The 20,166-nt window shown below is 39.0% G+C and overlaps 1 pseudogene; it reads right to left on the bottom strand.

The window, feature by feature from the left end:
• Window positions 1–287: 287 nt before the first annotated feature.
• Window positions 288–4,133, bottom strand: LOC125403692 (peroxisomal biogenesis factor 19 pseudogene; annotated as a pseudogene).
• Window positions 4,134–20,166: the final 16,033 nt, after the last annotated feature.

Genomic DNA, 20,166 nt, shown 5'->3' on the forward strand with positions numbered 1-20,166 from the left:
GAATTCTAGGGAATCTGATGTCTCAAATAAGTCAGAATTATCTGGGTAGAATAGCCAATCATTTACGAGCTCTGACATTACAATTATGTTTGCCAGGGATGAGGGAATGGGTAAGCTGAGAATAGTATAGGACTAGATGGAATGAAACCAGATTGATCTTCATCTACCACAGCATGGATTTAGAATAACTGGACTGAGTAATTTTAAAAGGGAGGAGATAAGAGGACATCTGGGGGCAAAGGAAGGTCAAGCCCTGGGTTCACTCAAATTCCACAGAACTGTTGAGTCTAGGAGGAAAGTGGGAGTAAGGGTAAAGCACCCATGAATGGGAAATGCCCAAGGCTTCTCTTCCAGCCCAATGGAGGAGGGCAAGCACAATGATTCTTCTCCTTTAGAGATTTTATAGAACAGTCTTGAATGGGATATAGAGAGTTTGGGGCAGATAACTCCCAGAGATGATATTCCTGCCTCAGTTCCCAGTGGTACTGCTGAGTCCAGGTGTTTCCCATGGCGGAGACTAAGGGAGAAAAAAGTGTTGAGTTTTCCATGATCAGACACGGCTCGCCATTGGCCACCTGGTGGGCCCTATAGAATGAAGGCATCCAGGTCAAAGTTGAGGCCAAGGAATGTCAATCTAGCTAGCTCTTTGGGAGGATAGCCCAAACCCTGTATCTGCTACATAAGATTTAACACCATCTTAAAAGGAGCCCTGTGAGTAACCTCACTGTCTCTGAGCATCTATGCCTCAAACTGCTGACATATTTTCTCATGACATTGTGCTACTGCTGCGGCTGCCGTTGCTGCTGCTGCTGCTAACTTTCAAACTGCTATAAAGGAATACATTCCGGGTGACTCTTCAATGATTCTGAATACTTTTCAGTGATCTCCTTCAGGGATGGGTATAGCACATTCTTAGTAGTTTCTGCATGATACTCTGCATCACAAGGAGAAGTTTCCTTCCTTATCACCTTCATCCATGTCCAGCCTTGGTCAGGTCTTCTTTTGACATGCCTGAGTTCTGAAGGTCGGTGGCATTTTTGGTTTGCCCCCTCAATGTTTCTTTAGAGCAAGCAAAATATCTGCTTGAGGGCTTGTATCATTGCCCACTCTTCCACCTGCCTCTGAAAGCCTTTGGTACTGTTCCAACAGGCAGGGCTCTTCTTCAATCAGCGCATTCATTGCCTTCAAAACACCTCAGTGGCTTAGTAAGTCAGCTAGCTGTCAAACAGTTGTTCCTGGAATTTTTTTTCTCTTGGGAGATGAAGAGGGAATCACAGCAGTGTTTCCTGGTGGTTTCTTCTGGGACCCTAAAGCATTGGGATTTGAGGACTAGAGCAGGAGGAGTTGGCTTTATTGAAATCATCAAGAACACCCGACAGAAGCTCCTCCCGTTCCTGGTCTGCTTTGATCCCAACCTTCCACAGCAGCCACCATCTTGCTGTCCCTGACTTGCCGCCATGCCTAAAAAATTTTAAAGTCCACCAATGAATCCCTGCTGATGATATTATAGAGAATGGTAAAGCAGATGCTGAATGGGTATAAAATTAGACATTATTGTATCTAAATTTGGAAATCGTGATGATGTGGGGAAGGAAATGTTGAGCAGCAAGGTTAAATAAACGAAAACTAAAAGGACTGGGGACAATTGTTAAGGAATGAAAGAATTAGAGATTAGAAAAAACCATAAACAATAAAAAACAAAGAAGACTGAGTAATGAGAAAGTCTGGAAGAAATGTTAAATAGATGTAAGAAAGGGTTATCCTAATAGTTAACAAAATAGACTTCAAACCAAAAATCAATCAAAAGAGATGAAGGAAACCAAGATTCTGTCTTACACTTGTCAGAATGACCAAGATAAAAAACAAAAATGAGAAATCATGCTGGAGAGGATATGGAGCAAGGGGAACACTCCTCCAATGCTGGTGGGAGTGCAAAATTTTACAGGAACTTTGGAAATCAATATGACGCTTTTCCAGAAAACTGGGAATCAATATACCTCAAAACCCAATAATAGCACTATTGTGCATATACCCAAAGGACACTCCACCATATCACAAAGGACATTTGCACAACAATGTTCATAGCAGCATTTTTCATAATAGTCAGAACCTGGAAACACCCTAGATATTCTTCAAGTGAAAAATGGATAAAAAAATGTAGTACAATTATACAATGAAATATTATTCAGTTGTTCAAAACAATGGCATCAGGAAATTTAATGACAAATGGATGGAACTAGAAAAACTCGTCTTGAGTGAGCTAACTCAAACCTAGAAGGACAAACATGGTATGTACTCACCATGTTTAGTGGATAAAAGCCTTGAAGTAAAGAACAACCATTTTACAATTCACAGACCCAGGAAAACTAAGTAATAAGGTGGACTCACGGAAGGGGATGCATTTATCTCATGATGAAGGAAAAATAGGATGGACATTGTCAGTGGAAGGTGAAAGGGGCCTGGAAGAGGGAATGGGGATGGAAACTGGAGGGATCAGGTGGGGATAGAATGGAGAGAGAGTGTATTGGAGGAGACAACTGGAATCTGGGGGCATCTTTGTGATGAGCTAGAAATCCAGATCAATGAAAACTCCCAGAATCTTTTAGGCTTACCCTAGATAAGACTCATAGTAAGAGGGATATGGATGGATCATGAACTGGCCATCTCCCGTAACTAGGAAAGACTTCCAGTGGAGGGACTGGAACACCAACCTAGCCACTAACACTTCAAACTACAATTTGTCTTACCTACAAGAAGTGCTGGGGTAAAGATGGTACAGAAATTGTGTCAGTGACCAACTAATGACTAGCCTAGCTGGAGACCCTGTAAGGGAGCTCACCCTTAAGGGCCAGGACCCAGAGATTTGTTACCCCAGAGACTTAGAATAGAACCCAATACCATTGGCAAAAAGTCAATGAAATGATTCCTAGTGATATTTTGCTCTGCTCAGAGATTGGTGCTTAGCTCAAATATCATCAGAGAGGCTTCACCCAGCAACTGGTGAAAACAGATTCAGAGAGTCATAGCCAAAGATTAGGCCAAGATCAGGGAATCCTGAAGAAGAGTGATAGAAACGATTGTATTAACCAGAGCGGTCAAGGACATCATGGAAACATAGCCTACAGAATTAACTAACCTGGGCTCATAGGAGCTCACAGAGACTTAACGGAAAATCAGGGAGCCAGCATGGGACTTACCTGGGCCTTCAGCATATGCTTTTCTGCAAAGTTGCCTTCAACAACTTGCTTTTTCTGTGAGAGTCCTAAGAGTGGAAGCAGGGGCTGGTTCTGACTCTGTTGCCTGCATTTGGGACCTTTTCCTCCTACCAGATTGCCTCATTCAACTTTAACAGATGAGGCGGTGCCAGTATCACTGCAACGTGATATGCCATGGTTGGTTGATATTCGTGGGAGGCCCACCTGTATCTGAAGAGAAACAGAGGAGGAGGAGTGGAAGAGTGGGAAGAGAGAAGGTGAAGGGGAGAAACTAGGAAGAAAGGAGGGAGGAGAAATTTTGGTTGGGATGTAAAAGCAAAAAATGAATAAATAAAACAACTAAAACTAAAATCATGAAAATTACAGTAATATAAAATCAAAATGGTCTTTAAAGTATAGTAAAGAGAAACAGGTATCCATAAGGGGTTTAAACATAAAGGAGGTGGGAAGGCAACACAAAGGAAAGAAATTGTGCCTAGGAGGGGCACATAAATTAAAGAACACCCTAAAAGGTAACTTAAGATCATAAGACCTGTGACAAAACCCTTTTTGTGTGACCAATTTTTCCTGAGGAGGCACAGCACACCTATCTATTCACCCCAGAAAGAGAACCCATAACAGACCAATGTAATTATTCCAACAAAATCCAACTTGGTGAACCAATGAGATTCTTCTATAACGGGATTATGTGTGAGGGGGAGACTTGCAAGAGCAAGGATGACACCAGAGAGCATCTAAAACCCAAAGCATTGACCTGGACTGAGAAGCAAACTCGAGGTCTGATGCAAACTCGAGGCAAGTCCGGAGCAGTGGAAGAACCTCTTCTCTGCAGTTGAGCTCTTCCGAGCCCCCATTCTTGCACCTGTTTGCTCCTTCTATAACACTGCAGCTGCCTTGCAGAAGCCTGCAAATTTCCATTTTCCCAGACAGATGACATGTTGTTTGCCTCCAGAGCCTCATGAGCCTCCTGCCCCCCTTGCAGGTAATGTTTCCATTTAGAGGAAACTGCTGTACAACTCACCCTTATTCTTTTCTAACCACTTAGTGCTGCTCCTATGAGCATGGTTAGAGGGCCATTTACGTAAATGGGGGCAACCTATCGAGCATCTCAGTCTAACTAAACTACCTCTCACTCCCCTAACAGCTGTCAGTTATCACTAACTTCTCAGCTAGGAATTGGACTTAGTGAGTCCCTCATCCATGCATTAATTTTGACTGTCTTAATATTTGCAGATCCTGCACATGCAGTTACAACACAGTTATATGTGCAATGGCCCTGGACACAGTAAAGAGAATAAAAAAGTATAGAATTCTCACAAACTGGGCATTAATATTACATCCCCTGTCCTCAAGTCTTAGAGATCATCACTTTTAGAACAAGGGGATGAAAGATTCTCGGAGGCAAATGTAGTGGTGAACTGCTGTAGACGTGTTTTCTCAGAGGACAGCAATACAACGAAGAAATTCTTCATTTAGAAAGTGAAGCAGCTTTCAGTACTGTTTTATTGTGCTAATTAATGCTGTGGTAGAATGAAAGGAAATTTCATTTGAAGCCTAAATCTTTTATTTTGTTTTATTCTTAATGATTTCACAAATTAAACCTCTACAGGTTTTCTTTTTCTTATCTAACTCTTTGATTCCCTTCTTCAGAAACATTTTTTTTATTTTGCCCACATGAGATGACACCTATCACATCCTTCTCATTTTCATTGCATTTTCTTTATTCAATGTACTTTTTTACAGTGTTGCCTGTGTCTGTGAAGATATATTTCATATTCATTTCTACTATAGTATGAAATTTCTTGGATGATGGTTTCACATTCCCATGGGAGGAAAGAACTCTCTGGATTCTTAAGACGGTTGAGTAATTTACAAAGGTCCATTTGATCTTTGGTAGATGGACAATTCAGCTGGAGAAAAATCCTTACAAAATTAGAAACATTTGAATCTTACAGCCCAAGTTACAGGCTCATGTAAATATGGAGAGATAATCATAGAATTGCAGAACTCTTTTCTAGCCTGTGCTTTACAACCTTATCAACAAAGCACTAAAGTAGTTAAAGTATATTCTAGTTGGAAGAGCTATAAAAACAGATATATCTGCTTATATTTCTATGGAAGAGCAAAAATCAAGGCAAAAATATAAAAAGATATTATACTAATTTGTGAGAACTATAGAAAGTGTGAACATAAAACAATGCATTTTCTGAACTGTAAAAATTCAGCCCTACTTACCACAGTTATTTCTACTAAACTATTTCTAGATCTTAATAAAAATTTAAAGGGAATGTTAGTAACATGAAAAAAATCAGTGAACTTACTAAAAAGTGTCAGTTGATTAAAATCTGACACAAATTTTGTGGTTCTCAGACATCGAATTTAAAGTGAATATAAATATTTTCAGTTTTAAGAGAAACAGTGTGGGAGAATTGTCTGTATTCTGTCAATCATGTATTTTAATAAAACGCTGATTGGCCAGGCAGGAAGTATAGGCAGGTCAACCAGACAGGAAGTGGAGGTGGGGCAATGAGAATAGAATAAGGCTACGGAGGAGGAAGTTCCCTCCGCCATTCCTGTACAGACCACCGAAGAGGCAACATGTAAGCTGTCACACTGAGAAAGGTACTGAGCCCGTGTGGCTAACATAGATCAGAATAATGGGTTAAGATAAGTCATAAGAACTAATAAGTAGCCTGACCTAAAGGGCCAATCAGTTTATAACCTTATGGAGTCTTGTGTGTGATTTTCCTTGGGGTATGCCGGCTGTAGGGTACCAGGTGGGATGGAAACCCCAACAAGCCGGTGCCCTTGTGTTACAAATGGCGCCCAGACGTGGATAACTGAATCCACAGAAAGCCTGAGAAAGCTTAGAAAAGAATAGAGTAAAGCATGTTTTCTTGGTAGCAGCAATTTCTCAGGTCTGCTCTGCTTGCTAGAGGCAAGCAAATGCTCTCATCTAAGAGAGGCTTCCTGACTCAGCTTTAGCTGCAAAACCTTGCAGCTCTTTTAAGAGGTCTTGCAGCGAAGCACTTAAACGGTGTTGATGAAAAGCTGAACGCATGCTTTTCAGGTTTTCAGCAGTAGCAGGAAAAAAAGCTGCACTGTTTTAAAATGCCTGTTTTCTGGGCTGTTCTGCCAGGGCAAACTCTGACTCTTTCAGGCAGGCAGTCAGACTGAGTGTGGTCTGTGAGCAGAATGCTGCAGCTTGCTGGCAAGGACCTTGAAACGCCATAGAGTTGTGGCAGTGAACACAGCTCTGGCTGGTATCTCAGCCTTGAGGCTGGAAAGCTAAGAAATGGGATGGATCTAACTGTCAAAGCTTTAGTCCTACCCATTAAAGACTCATGTGGTCAGAAAAAGAGAGATATGCAGTAAAGAGAGATTCAAAGACAAAGAAAACCTCTAAATGGTTTACAGCGTGTTAAAAATATATGCAGGCTAAAGGTTAAAGTCATTAAAAATAAAAAAGAAAGAAAGGGAGAAATAGGGTGTGGTGGTACACACCTTTAATCCCAATGCCTGGGAGGCAGAGACAGCCAGATTTCTGAGTTCAAGGTGTGGTAGCACACACCTTTAATCCTAGCACTGGGGAAGCAGAGACACGTGGATCTCTGTGAGTTCAAGGTGTGGAAGCAAACACCTTTGAGCCCAATACTAGGGAGGCAGAGACAGAAGGATCTTTGAGTTCAAGGACAGCCTTGTCTACAGTGTTATTCCAGGACAAAGATATACAGAGTACCTGTCTCAAAAAGTAAAAGTAAAAATAAAAGAAATAGAAGTTAAAATAAAGAGGCATAAAGATGGAAAATACACAGAGAATCTTGATACTGTATGTTATTATGCTCTCTTTGAATTGTTTGAATGCTGAGGAAGGAGCAACAGCTTCTAAAAGACTTTTGTTTATAAATGCTACTGAACTAACCCAAGATAGGAATTTTGAAAATACCTTGGCTTCAAAACTGAAGTCAAAAGGTATGTTACTTTGGAGAAGAAATTTTGCTTTTGTTTCCACAGAAAATGAGAGGCTATGGATTCATTCAGAGTTACGAAAAATCATCTTTGACCAAGGGAGGCCACCTGAAAAATTTCTGACAGGAATAGATGGCCCAGATGTCTGAGTTCTACATCCAGAACAGATTCAAAACTGCTGCCTGAGATGATCAAGAATCACAGGATACTTCAGTCAGGACTTGATTATAACTCTAAATTTTCTTTAGGTCTCCATAAGAGTGTCAGCGTCCCCAACCAGCAGGAAGTAGCCTGAAATACTATGCCCACATTCCCAACAAATGGACTATGGGTATTTTCCTTTGTTTAAAAAAAAGGAGGGAAATGGTGTGGGAGAATTGTCTGTATTCTGTCAATCATGTATTTTAATAAAACGCTGATTGGCCAGGCAGGAAGTATAGGCAGGTCAACCAGACAGGAAGTGGAGGTGGGGCAATGAGAATAGAATAAGGCTACGGAGGAGGAAGTTCCCTCTGCCATTCCTGTACAGACCACCGAAGAGGCAACATGTAAGCTGTCACACTGAGAAAGGTACTGAGCCCGTGTGGCTAACATAGATCAGAATAATGGGTTAAGATAAGTCATAAGAACTAATAAGTAGCCTGACCTAAAGGGCCAATCAGTTTATAACCTTATGGAGTCTTGTGTGTGATTTTCCTTGGGGTATGCCGGCTGTAGGGTACCAGGTGGGATGGAAACCCCAACAAGCCTGTGCCCTCGTGTTATAAACCAGAAGTTATATGCTTTTAAGACAAGAAGGAGGAAGAGAAGTTTCCGTGAGAAGCAGTGAAGTCTACACTTATCTGTGGTTATAAGGACAAATGGTTAAAGATTGTTGTTTGGGATTGTGCTAATTCTAAGTAGTAGATTCTTCTTCAATAGCTATGACTTTGTTAGTTCTGACTCGTTGGCTAGGTTTCAAGTACCAGGTGTGGGTTCAGTGGGGCTTAAGAACAATTAGAAGGTTATTGTTGCAACCGTAGTGTCTGTGCCACTACCACACCTTTAGCATTATCATGAAATGGTGGTCCTTACTATTGTTCATAAGTGTCAAAACTGGGTAGGACTTTTCGTTGTTTCCCTCCTTAAAGCCTCCATGACACTAGTCCTCAGAGAGAGGACAGTTGGATCGGGGTTGCTGCTTAGGTTCTATTTCTGAAGTTCATCAATAGGGACTTCCTTTCTACCTCCTTTGAGTAACAAAGTGTTACAACTTTGGGAGTCTCTTAGACATGACCAATAACTCAAGAGTTTCTCATGTCGTCTGCTATTGATGTTTTTGTTAGGTGAGTTTTGGTTTTTGAAAAGAGCATTGTCAGCCCAGAGGAGGAAAAATTCACTTAAACTATATATGTATATTTATACATGGAACTGCATGTATTATAGTTTTTTATTTGTTTGCTTGGATAAACAGTAAATAATATGATTCCTTGTGACATCTCTCTCATCAGAGACCTTTATCTACAAATCTTCTAATGTGAGTATATAGTAAGTACAGAAACCAAGAAAGTAAAATGGAACCACTAGCAGGACAGGGGGATTGGGAACAACAGAAGAGGGAAATAGTGGGGTAAAAGTGAACTGATCATGAAAATGGGAAACCAGGAAAGGGAAGGGAGGTATATGGAGAAAGGGCTTAGAGGAGAGTAAAGGAGAATAGCAGGGTATGATTTACATCTCAACTGAAAAATTGATAAAGAAAATGTGGCACATTTACTCAGTGGATTACTACACAGTGGAAAAAAAATAATGGCATCTTGAAATTTGCAGGCAAATGGATGGACCTAGAAAACATCATACTGAGTGTGGTAATCCAGACTCAGAAAGACAAATAAAATAGGTACTCACTGATAAGTGGCTTCTAGACATAAAGCAATGGGAAAAACAACTACAGTCCACAACCCCACACAACCTAGACAACAAAGAGGACCGTAAGAGAGACATACATGGATCTACATAGGAAGGAGAAAAAGATAAGATGTCCTGAGTAAATTGGGAGCATGGTGCTCATAGGATAAGGTAGAAGTAGAGGAGGAGGAAGGGAGAAGATTGGATAAAAATGTGTAGATTAATAAAAACAATAAAAAATTTCATTTGAAATTCTTTCAAATAACACATACAAACAACAAAAGAAAGCTCAGAAGGTTGTATATACATATATACATGCAAATATATATATATATATAAACATACATACTTATATAATAATAATAGTTAAAGTAAAGGAGGCAATGAACTTTAAGTGGAAAAACATGAAAAGAATTTGAGAAGGTAGTTGGGAGAGGTGGATGGATGAAAGGAATTGATGTAATTTGCTTACAATTAAAAATTAACAAAATAATTTTATATGGAAAAACAAAAACCCAGGATAGCCAAAACAATCTTATACAATAAAGGAACTTCTGGAGGTATAACCATCCCTGACTTCAAACTCTATTACACAGCTACAGTATTGAAAACAGCTTGGTACTGGCATAAGAACAGAGAAGTCGACCTATGGAATCAAATAGAAGACCCAGATATTAACCCACAAACCTATGAACACTTGATTTTCAACAAGGGAGCTAAAGGTATGCAATGGAAGAAGGAAAGAATCTTTAACAAATGGTGCTGGCATAACTGGATGTCAACCTGTAGAAGAATGAAAGTAGATCCATATTTATCACCATGCACAAAACTCAAGTCCAAATGGATTAACGACATCAACAATAATCTGACCACTTTGAACCTGATAGAAGAGAAAGTGGGAAGTAGTCTACAAGATATAGGCACAGGAGGCCTCTTCCTAAGTAAAACCCCAGAAGCACAGACAATAAGAGAATCAATGATTAAATGGGACCTCCTGAAATTGAGAAGCTTCCGTAAAGCAAAGGACACTGTCAGTAGGACAAAAAGGCTGCCTTCTGACGGGGAGAAGATCTTCACCAGCCCCTCATCAGACAAAGGCCTGATCTCCAAAACATACAAAGAACTCAAGAAACTAGACACTAAAACTCTAATTAAACCAATTAAAAATTGGGGTACTGATCTGAACAGAGAATTCTCAACAGAAGAACTTCAAATGTCCAAAAGACACTTAAGTTCATGCACAACATCCTTAGCGATCAGGGAAATGCAAATCAAAACAACTATGAGATACCATTTTACATCGGTCAGATTAGCTAAATCAAAAACACCAATGATATAGCCTATGCTGGAGAGGATGTGGGGTGAGGGGAACACTCATCCATTGTTGGTGGGAATGCAAACTTGTGCAGCCACTGTGGAAATCAGTGTGGCGGTTTCTCAGGAAACTGGGAGTCAACCTCCCTCAAGACCCAGCAATTTCACTCTTGGGAATATACCCAAGAGATGCCCTATCATACCACAAAAGCATTTGTTCAACTATGTTCATAGCAGCACTATTTGTAATAGCCAGAACCTGGAAACAGCCTAGGTGCCCCTCAATAGAAGAATGGTTTAAAAAGGTGTGGAACATATATACATTAGAGTTTTACCCAGCGGTAAAAAACAATGACATCTTGAATTTTGCATGCAAATGGATGGAAATAGAAAACACTTTACTGAGTGAGGCAACCCAGACCCAAAAAGAGGAATATGGTATGTTTTCACTCATAAGTGGATTCTAGTCATAATTAAAGGTCTTTGTGCCTATTATTCGTGATCCTAGAGAAGCTAAATAAGAAGGTGAACCTGAAGAAAATCATGTAGTTATCCTCCTGGAGATTGGAAGTAGACAACAGTGCCAGGCAACCTCGGGTGCATGGGGGGTTGGGGGGTCGTTGGAAGGTGAGAGGGTTAGAGAGAAGGGAGTAGGGGAGGAATGGGGAAAGTTCAGGGGATTGGAATGGGGGAGGGAGGAAGGATGGATATGAGATCAGAGAAGTATATACCTCAACTAAGGGAGTCATTTTAGGGTTTACAAGAGACTTGATTATAAAGGGTATCCCAGGTCCAAGGAGAGATCCCCAGGTTGTTCCTGGACAGAGGAGAGGGTGCCTGAACCGGCCTTTGCCCATAACCATACTGATGAATATTTTGCATATCACCAAAGAACCTTCATCTGGCGATGGATGGAGATTGAGACAGAGACCCACATTGGAGCACTGGACTGAGCCCCCAAGGTCTAAATGAGGAGGAGAAGGAGGGAGAACATGAACAAGAAAGGCAAGACCATGAGAAGTGCATTCACTCTCTGATACAAGGGGATTGATCTAATGAGAGTTCACCAAGGCCAGTTGGACTGGGACTGAATGAGCATGTGATCCAACCAGATTCTCTGAATGTGACCGGATTCTCTGAATGTGGCTGGCACGGGGTCTTTCTGAAAAGCCATTGACAATGACACTGGGACTTGTTTCCTCTGCATATACTGGATTTTTAGATCCAGTCTGTTTGGATGCTCACCTTCCTGGACCTGGAGGGAGGGGGGAGGTACTTGAACTTCCCACAGGGAAGGAAACCCTGACTGCTCTTAGGGATGGAGAGGGAGGAGGAGAGGGAGTGGGGGGATTGGGAGGGTGTTGGGAGGAGGGGCGGAAATGGAAACTTTTATAAATTAATAAACTTTTATAAATAATAAAAAAAGAAAAAAAGAAAAAAATTCTCAAAAAAATTAACAAAATAAAATCCAACAGAAGTTTAGAGAAATGACTCAGTAGTTATGATTATTTATTGTTATTTTAGAGGATTTGTGTTTAGTTCCAGAAAATCAACCTCTATGTCTCTCTCTGTGTCTCTGTCTGTCGCTGTCTCTTTGTCTCTGTCTCTCTGTGTCTCTCTGTCTCTGTCTGTCTGTCTCTCTCTCTTTCTGTCTCTCTCTGTCTCTCTCTGTCTCTGTCTCTCTCTCTCTCTCTGTGTGTGTGTGTGTGTGTGTGTGTATGTGTGTTCCTAGATCTTCCTGGCCAACTATATTACCTAAGATAGTGAGTTCACTGTATGACCTCAATATTGTGTATCGTCCTCCATTGAGCATGATTATTACTTGAAGAGGAGAAGTGAATGACAGTAACATCACAATGTGTAGGAAAGAAGATTGTATATAATGTATTATGAAGTAATATATTACAAATGAACTGGTATAATGTTATAGAAATTGGTCATAAATTAGACAAGATTATATTGTTAATGTTGCGAAGCCACCAAAACAATGTTAAAGCAGCGTTTATAAAATTAAGTCATTAACAGTGCTTCATTACTTTTTTTTTAGAATAGAAAAGGACAAAATCATTATTAAGCATATTTAAAACACAGACGATATTAAGTTAGTCACAATCCTAGCTTTGACAACACCATACTTTAACCCAACCGAGGTAACCACCTACACAATAATCACTTCATATGTGGATTTTCATAAATATAACAACTTAAGACAGAGATTTCCTGGGTAGAAAAAAAATGGTTGTACAAACTTGATAGTTTAGTTGAAATGGGTCAATTACTTAAAAGAAAAATCAAAATAGTTCATATAAGGCTTCCAACTTTCATAATTTTGAAGTATATTTTGTGAGAGATTCCAGGCGAAGTTGGGATATAAACAAAATACAATGTATACTTGTATGTATGAGTTTATCAAAGAATGAACAAAGTATTATATAAAATATCCTGAAAATCTCTACACATATAAAATTAATTAGATCAATTTATTTAGAATTTTTAGGCATGAAAGCACAAAGAGCATATGTTTGACTGATTGGTTGCACCAAAGATTTAAAGAAGAAATGAATAATGCAAATAACTGCAACACATTCTAGGAATAGAAGAAGAATGAATATTTACTAATTTACTCTTAGAGAAGAGAATTAAATAATAATGAACCAAGGTGTATTATTTTATAATAGGAATAAAACAGACCATTTTCTCATATATATATATATATATATATATATATATATATATCACTGTAGAAATCCTCAATAAAACATTAGCAAATAGGTTCTAAAATTTGTAAAGATTGGTATGTTGATTGGGATTTGTTTCCAGTTTATGTAGTTGGTTCCACATGCAAAACACAAGCTGTGCACTATATCATTAGGTTAAAGAGATTAGGTAATATACCAAAGTCATTTTACAAAGCATAATATCCAGTCATGTTAAAATTCTTGGCAAACTAGGAAGAAACAAACATTCATTACTTGAGAAAAAAAATCATCAAAAATACTAGCCATTAACAATATATTATATGGTAATAATAAATATCCTTTTACTTTTAGGATTGTCACAAGGATATTTATTCTTACCATATAATATATTGTTAATGTCTAGTATTTTTAATGATTTTTTCTGACAATTTTCTTATAAAATTATTTGTAGAAAAATATATATTTGAATAAATGAAAAGAACTTAATTTGTATATGTCATTATCATCTAATGTCAAAAGTCTCAACATTTAAATTTTTTAATTAAAAAACCACCTCTTCTTAATTCCCAGGAATCCGCAAGAATGACCCCAGATAGCCCCGAAGCAATACAGGAGATGAGGCCCAAAATGGCTTTGCCCTCTAGTCAGATTGATGAATATCTTAAATGTTACCATAGAACCTTCCTTCATCCAGCAACTGATGGAAACAGAGTCAGATACCCTCAGCAGAGCACAGGGGTGAGCTCCCAAAGCCCAGTTGAAGAGTGCAAGGAATGAGAATATAAGCAAAGAGGTCGAGACGTTGATGGGAACACCACTAAACAGCTTACCTGAGCTAATGGGAGCTCACCAAATCCATCCATACAGGGAAGGAACCAGCATAGGACCAAACTAGTCCCTCTAAATGTGACTGAAAGTTGTATGCCTGGGGCAGACTGCTGGGCCATAGTCAGTGGCACCAAGATTCATTCCTACTGCTTAGATTGGCCTTTTGGGAACCCATTCTCTTTGGATGGATACCTGCTCAGTCTATTATATATGAGGAAGGGTTTTGGACCTTCCCCCAAACAATGTACCTTTCACTCTCTGAGACATGGATGGGGGGGGGTAGGGTGAGGAGATAAGTGGAGGGAATGGGAAGAGGGGAGGGAGGAGGAACTGGAATTGTTATGTAAAATGTAAAAAAAGATTCTTTTCTTTCTTTAAAAAATAAAATAAAAAAACCTCTTCTGAAAGTCCTAGCAAGAACAGAAAAGTTTATTAGATAAACAAATAAATATAAATTGATATGTGTTTCCATATGTCTGGGTGAAGAATTTATAGATTTCACAATGAATAACAGCTACAATGGCAACGAAATAAATTTTACAGTATAAATCTCACAAAAAATTATAGGGTCAATATGCAAAAAAACTATTAAACTTAGGTAAAATGAATAGATAGTCTAAGTAAATCAGTGTTCACTACTTGGAAAAATCAGTACTATTATATCAATTCTTCCCACTTTCATATATTCAGTGCTATCTTTAAAAAAATCTCTGCAAGAAAAAGAAAATCCCTGCAAACTACTTTACACATATTGAATAACTAATATTATAATTTACCCAGAAAGACAAAAGAATTGGAAACACCAGTACAAGGGTAAATAAAATTTAAAGAAATAAAAGTACTTGCTTTTATGTAGCATTTACTGACTAATAGTGTAAATTAACAATTTCATACATGCATATGATATCATGCATATATTTTCATGCACCTTATATCATGCTTAATTTTCAAATGAAAACAATCATGTCATAATTACACCTAACATGATATATTTGTTCTGAAATTGAACAATTAAGGAATGTGAAGACAGACAATAGGATGTCATCTATGTAATCATAATGGTAAGACAGAAAAATTGTGAATTTTGCATCCGCTGTGATTAGATTCAGGTATTGCTCTCAATTTTCATTTTAGGCTTCCTTTCTTATAGATAACTATGTTTTAGCCACTGTTATAACCCTAACACCTAACCTTAACATTCTTCAATAAAAAGCTGATTGTTAAATATTTTCTTTTTGTAATAGAAAGTGAATTCTCATCTCCTAAGAAACGCTTAAAAAGCACAAGCAGGACAATTCTGCAAATGTAGTTGGAGTTATTTCCTCAGTACTCTGTGGTAGAATGGCTATACCAAACGAAATAGTTTACAGGAAAACTTTAATGGAAGCCCAACCAATTAGGACATGGAATTCTTTTTTAGTAAGGGAGGGTGAAAGGGTGCAGCGCTAAGGAAATTTTTAGGGATATGGAACTAGCCAGTACTGTAGTGTCATAGCAGAGCTTTGCAGCTGTCAAGACGTAGAAAATTATATACTGCAAAGATGAATAGTAATGAAAATGTTACATACATGCCTAGTTTAAGACCTAAAGTGTAGTACTTGTTTACTAAGTGTGGCAAGTATATAAAATATTTACAGTACAGAAAAAAGTGTCTAGTAGGAGATATGAACTATTCATTATGATTTTATCTTATACTAAAGATTTTTTTATTTGACAGTTTTTTTAAAAAGAAGATAATTTCTCCTATTGAGAAAAAATAGAACCTTGAAATATTGAAAAGTATGGTAACTAAGCTAGCTGTTTTTAGGCTCTAAAATATATGAAATCTTGATCAGGTACTGTGGAATAAAAAATACCCTTGCCAAAATATTTGTTTCTATCTTCGTTGATATCTGAAATTATAACACATTATTCTTGTCATAAAAATCATATGAAAAAAGAAGGTCTTTTTTCCATGATATGGGGAATAATTACATATATGTTAATACAACTTGCTTTGTCTAACTAAATAATGTTACTTTTATGTATATAATCTCATGGATGACTATTTGGTATTTGGTAACCAATTTATGTGCTCTTCCCTGGCGAAGAATATTTTTCTGCTCTCAACATTCTTTAGTTGCTTGTTGTCCTTTGTGGAGTGTTGAGGCATCCCATCTGGGCTCTCCACTGCCAATCCCTGTCTATGCTCATGTTAGCATGTCTATTGTTTTATCCATGTTCAGCCAATGCTTAGATAGTCATGTTGCTCAGACTTTCTGAGTATAGTGTAACTTTTGACATTCCTAGGAGGCACAATTTTACAGCAAACTCCCTGATTCTCTGCCTCTCACAACCTATCTGGCTCCCTCTTCTACAACTTTTTCTGCTTTAATTGCAAGAGTTGTTTTGTAGATGTAACCACTGGAATTGTGCTTCACAACACTGCATTTTCATTAATTGACGTTTTCTCTAATGGTCACCATATGCATTTTGATTCATGGGGGGGGTTTCCTGATGGTCTCCATATGTGGCAAAGAGTCATTTTCTTGATGAGGTGTGAGAACTACAGTTATCTGTGAACATAAGGAAGAAATTTGGAATGTATTATAATGGTTTAATAAAGTGATAGTCGTAGATTTTTCTCCAAGTTCCATGACTAAATTAGTACTTCGTGCTTCACTATGTTTCTAGTAGCAGGAATGATTTCCATTATTGGGTCTTCAGTCTAGTCAGAGAGCTGTTGGTTACCATTGCTATACATGCTGATACTGTCCCCTTATGGTTATCATGATATGCTGGTCATTATTGTGGTTAATAAACATCATAGCTGAGTAGGAGTGTTGGTTGCTTCCATCCTTTAGAAGTTTGCATGGCAATTTTTTTTGATTTTTTTTAAAATTTTTTTCTTTATTTTAATTTCTTTAACACTTCCTCCCCTCCTCCCAATACCCTCCGGCTCCCTCCACTCCCTCTCCTCCTTCCTCACCATTCCCAAGAGCAGTCAGGGTTTCCTGCCCTGTGGGAAATCCAAGTTCCTCCCCCTCCCTCCAGGTCCAGGAAGGTGAGAATCCAAACAGGCCAGGATCCCAAAAAGCCAGTCCATGAAGACGAAACAAAACCCAGTGCCATTGTCAATGACTTCTCAGTCTTCATTTGGACCTTGGGGGCTCAGTCAGCCCCCATGTCAGCCACATTCAGAGAATCTGGTTTGATCACATGCTCGTTCAGTTCCAGTCCAGCTGGCCTTGGTGAGCTCTCATTCGATCAGTCCCCTTGTATCAGTGGGTGAATGCACCCTTCGCGGTCCTGACTTCCAGTGCTCCAATGTGGGTCTCCGTCTCTATCTCCATCCATCATCGGATGAAGGCCCCCTCTGATTTTGCTTTCCTTTCTCACAATCTCCCTCTCTCTGTTTCTCATTTGGACCTAGGGAGTTAAGTCCAGTGTTCCAATATGTGTCTCTGTCTCTATCTCCATCCATCGCCCGATGAAGGATATATGGTGATATACAAGATATTCATCAGTATGGTTAGGGGCCAAGGCCAGTTCAGGCACCTTCTCCTATGCTGCCCAGAGTACAATCTGGGGACCTCTCCTTGGGCCTGGGAACCCCTCCAGAATCAATTCTCTTGCAAACCCTAAAATGGCTCCCTTAGTTGAGATATAAACTTCCCTGCTCCCAAACCATCCTTCCTCCCTCCCCCTTCCATTCCCCCAAGCCATCCCCAATCCTCCCCCTCTCCCCTCTCCCTAACCATCTTCCCTTACTTCCACCCCCCCTCCCCGTGCACCCAAGTTTGCCTGGCAGTCTTGCCTACTTCTAATATTCAGGAGGATATCTATATGATTTTCTTCAGGTTCACCTTCTTATTTAGCTTCTCTAGGATCACAAATTATAGACTCAAAGACCTTTAATTATGGCTAGAATCCACTTATGAGTGAGTACATACCATATTCCTCTTTTTGGGTCTGGGTTGCCTTACTCAGTAAAGCGTTTTCTATTTCCACCCATTTGCATGCAAAATTCAAGATGTCATTGTTTTTTTATCGCTGAGTAAAACTCTAATGTGTATATGTTTCACACCTTTTTTAACCATTCTTCTATTGAGGGGCACCTAGGTTGTTTCCAGGTTCTGGCTATTACAAATAGTGCTGCTATGAACATAGTTGAACAAAGACTTTTGTAGTATGATAGGGCATCTCTTGGATATATTCCCAAGAGTGGAATTGCTAGGTCCTGAGGGAGGTTGACTCCCAGTTTCCTGAGAAACCGCCACACTGATTTCCACAGTGGCTGCACAAGTTTGCATTCCCACCCACAATGGATGAGTGTTCCCCTCACTCCACATCCTCTCCAGCATAGGCTATATCATTGGTGTTTTTGAGTTTAGCTATTCTGACAGGTGTAAGATGGTATCTCAAAGTTGTTTTGATTTGCATTTCCCTGATCGCTGAGGAGGTTGAGCATGTCCTTAAGTGTCTTCTGGCCATTCGAAGTTCATCTGTTGTGAATTCTCTATTCAGTTCAGTACCCCATTTTTTAATTGGGTTAATTAGAGTTTTAGTGTCTAGTTTCTTGAGTTCTTTGAATATTTTGAAGATCAGACCTTTGTCTGATGAGGGGTTGGTGAAGATCTTCTCCCAGTCGGAAGGTAGCCTTTTTGTCTTACTGACAGTGTCTTTTGCTTAGAGAAGCGTCTCAGTTTCAGTAGGTCCCATTTATTCATTGTTTCTTTTATTGTCTGTGCTACTGCGGTTCTACTTAGGAAGTGGCCTCCTGTGCCTATATCTTGTAGACTACTTCCAACTTTCTCTTCTATCAGGATCAAAGTGGTCAGATTAATGTTGAGGACTTTAATCCATTTGGACTTGAGTTTTGTGCATGATATGGATCTACTTTCATTCTTTTACAGGTTGACATCCAGTTATGCCAGCACCATTTGTTAAAGATGCTTTCCTTCTTCCATTGCATACCTTTAGCTCCCTTGTCGAAAATTAGGTGTTCGGAGGTTTGTGGGTTAATATCCGGGTCTTCTATTCAATTCCATAGGTCGACTTCTCTGTTCTTATGCCAATACCAAGCTGTTTTCAATACTGTAGCTCTGTAATAGAGTTTGAAGTCAGGGATGGTAATGCCTCCAGAAGTTCCTTTATTCTATAAGATTGTTTTGGCTATCCTGGATTTTTTGTTTTGCCATATAAACTTGATTATTGTTCTCTCAAGGTCTATGAAGAAGTTTGATGGAATTTTGATGGGGATTGCATTGAATCTCTAGATTGCTTTTGGTAGAATTGCCATTTTTACTATGTTGATTCTCCCAATCCAAGAGCAGGGGAGGTCTTTCCATTTTCTGGTATCCTCCTCAATTTCTTTCTTCAAAGACTTAAAGTTCTTGTCAAATAGGTCTTTCACTTCCTTGGTTAGAGTAACCCCAAGATATTTTATGCTATTTGTGGCTATCGTGAAAGGTGATGTTTCTCTGATTTCCCTCTCTGTTTCTTTATCCTTTGTGTATAGGAGGGAAACTGATTTTTTGGAGTTGATCTTGTATCCTGCCACATTACTAAAGGTGTTTATCAGCTGTAGGAGTTCTTCGGTAGAGTTTTTGGGGTCGCTTATGTACACTATCATATTGTCAGCAAATAACTAAAGTTTAACTTCATCCTTTCCAATTCGAATCCCCTTGATGTCCTTATGTTATCTTATTGCTATTACTAGAACTTCAAACACTATATTGAAGAGGTATGGAGAGAGTGGACAGCCTTATCGTGTTCCTGATTTTAGTGGAAAGGCTTTGAGTTTCTCTCCATTCAATTTGATGTTAGCTGTCGGCTTGCTGTATATTGCTTTTATTATATTTAGGTATGATCCTTGTATCCCCAGTCTCTCCAACACCTTTTTCATAAATGGGTGTTGAATTTTGTCAAATGCCTTTTCAGCATCCAATGAAATGATCATGTGGCTTTTTTCTTTCAGTTTATTTATATGATGGATTACATGGATAGATTTGCGTATGTTGAACCTGCCCTGCATCTCTGGGATGAAGCCTACTTAATCATAATGGATAATTTTTCTAATGTGTTCTTGGATTCGGTTTGCCAGTATTTTATTGAGAATTTTTGCGTCGATGTTCATGAGTGAGATTGGCCTGTAATTCTCTTTCTTGGTTGTGTCTTTGTGTGGTTTTGGTATCAGGGTAACTGTAGCTTCATAAAAGGAGTTTGGCAATGACTCTTCTGTTTCTATACTGTGGAATACATTAAGGAGTATA

The sequence above is a fragment of the Myodes glareolus genome, chromosome X (genome assembly GCF_982192425.1).
Source record: "Myodes glareolus chromosome X, mMyoGla1.1, whole genome shotgun sequence".
NCBI classification, from domain to species: Eukaryota; Metazoa; Chordata; class Mammalia; order Rodentia; family Cricetidae; genus Myodes; species Myodes glareolus.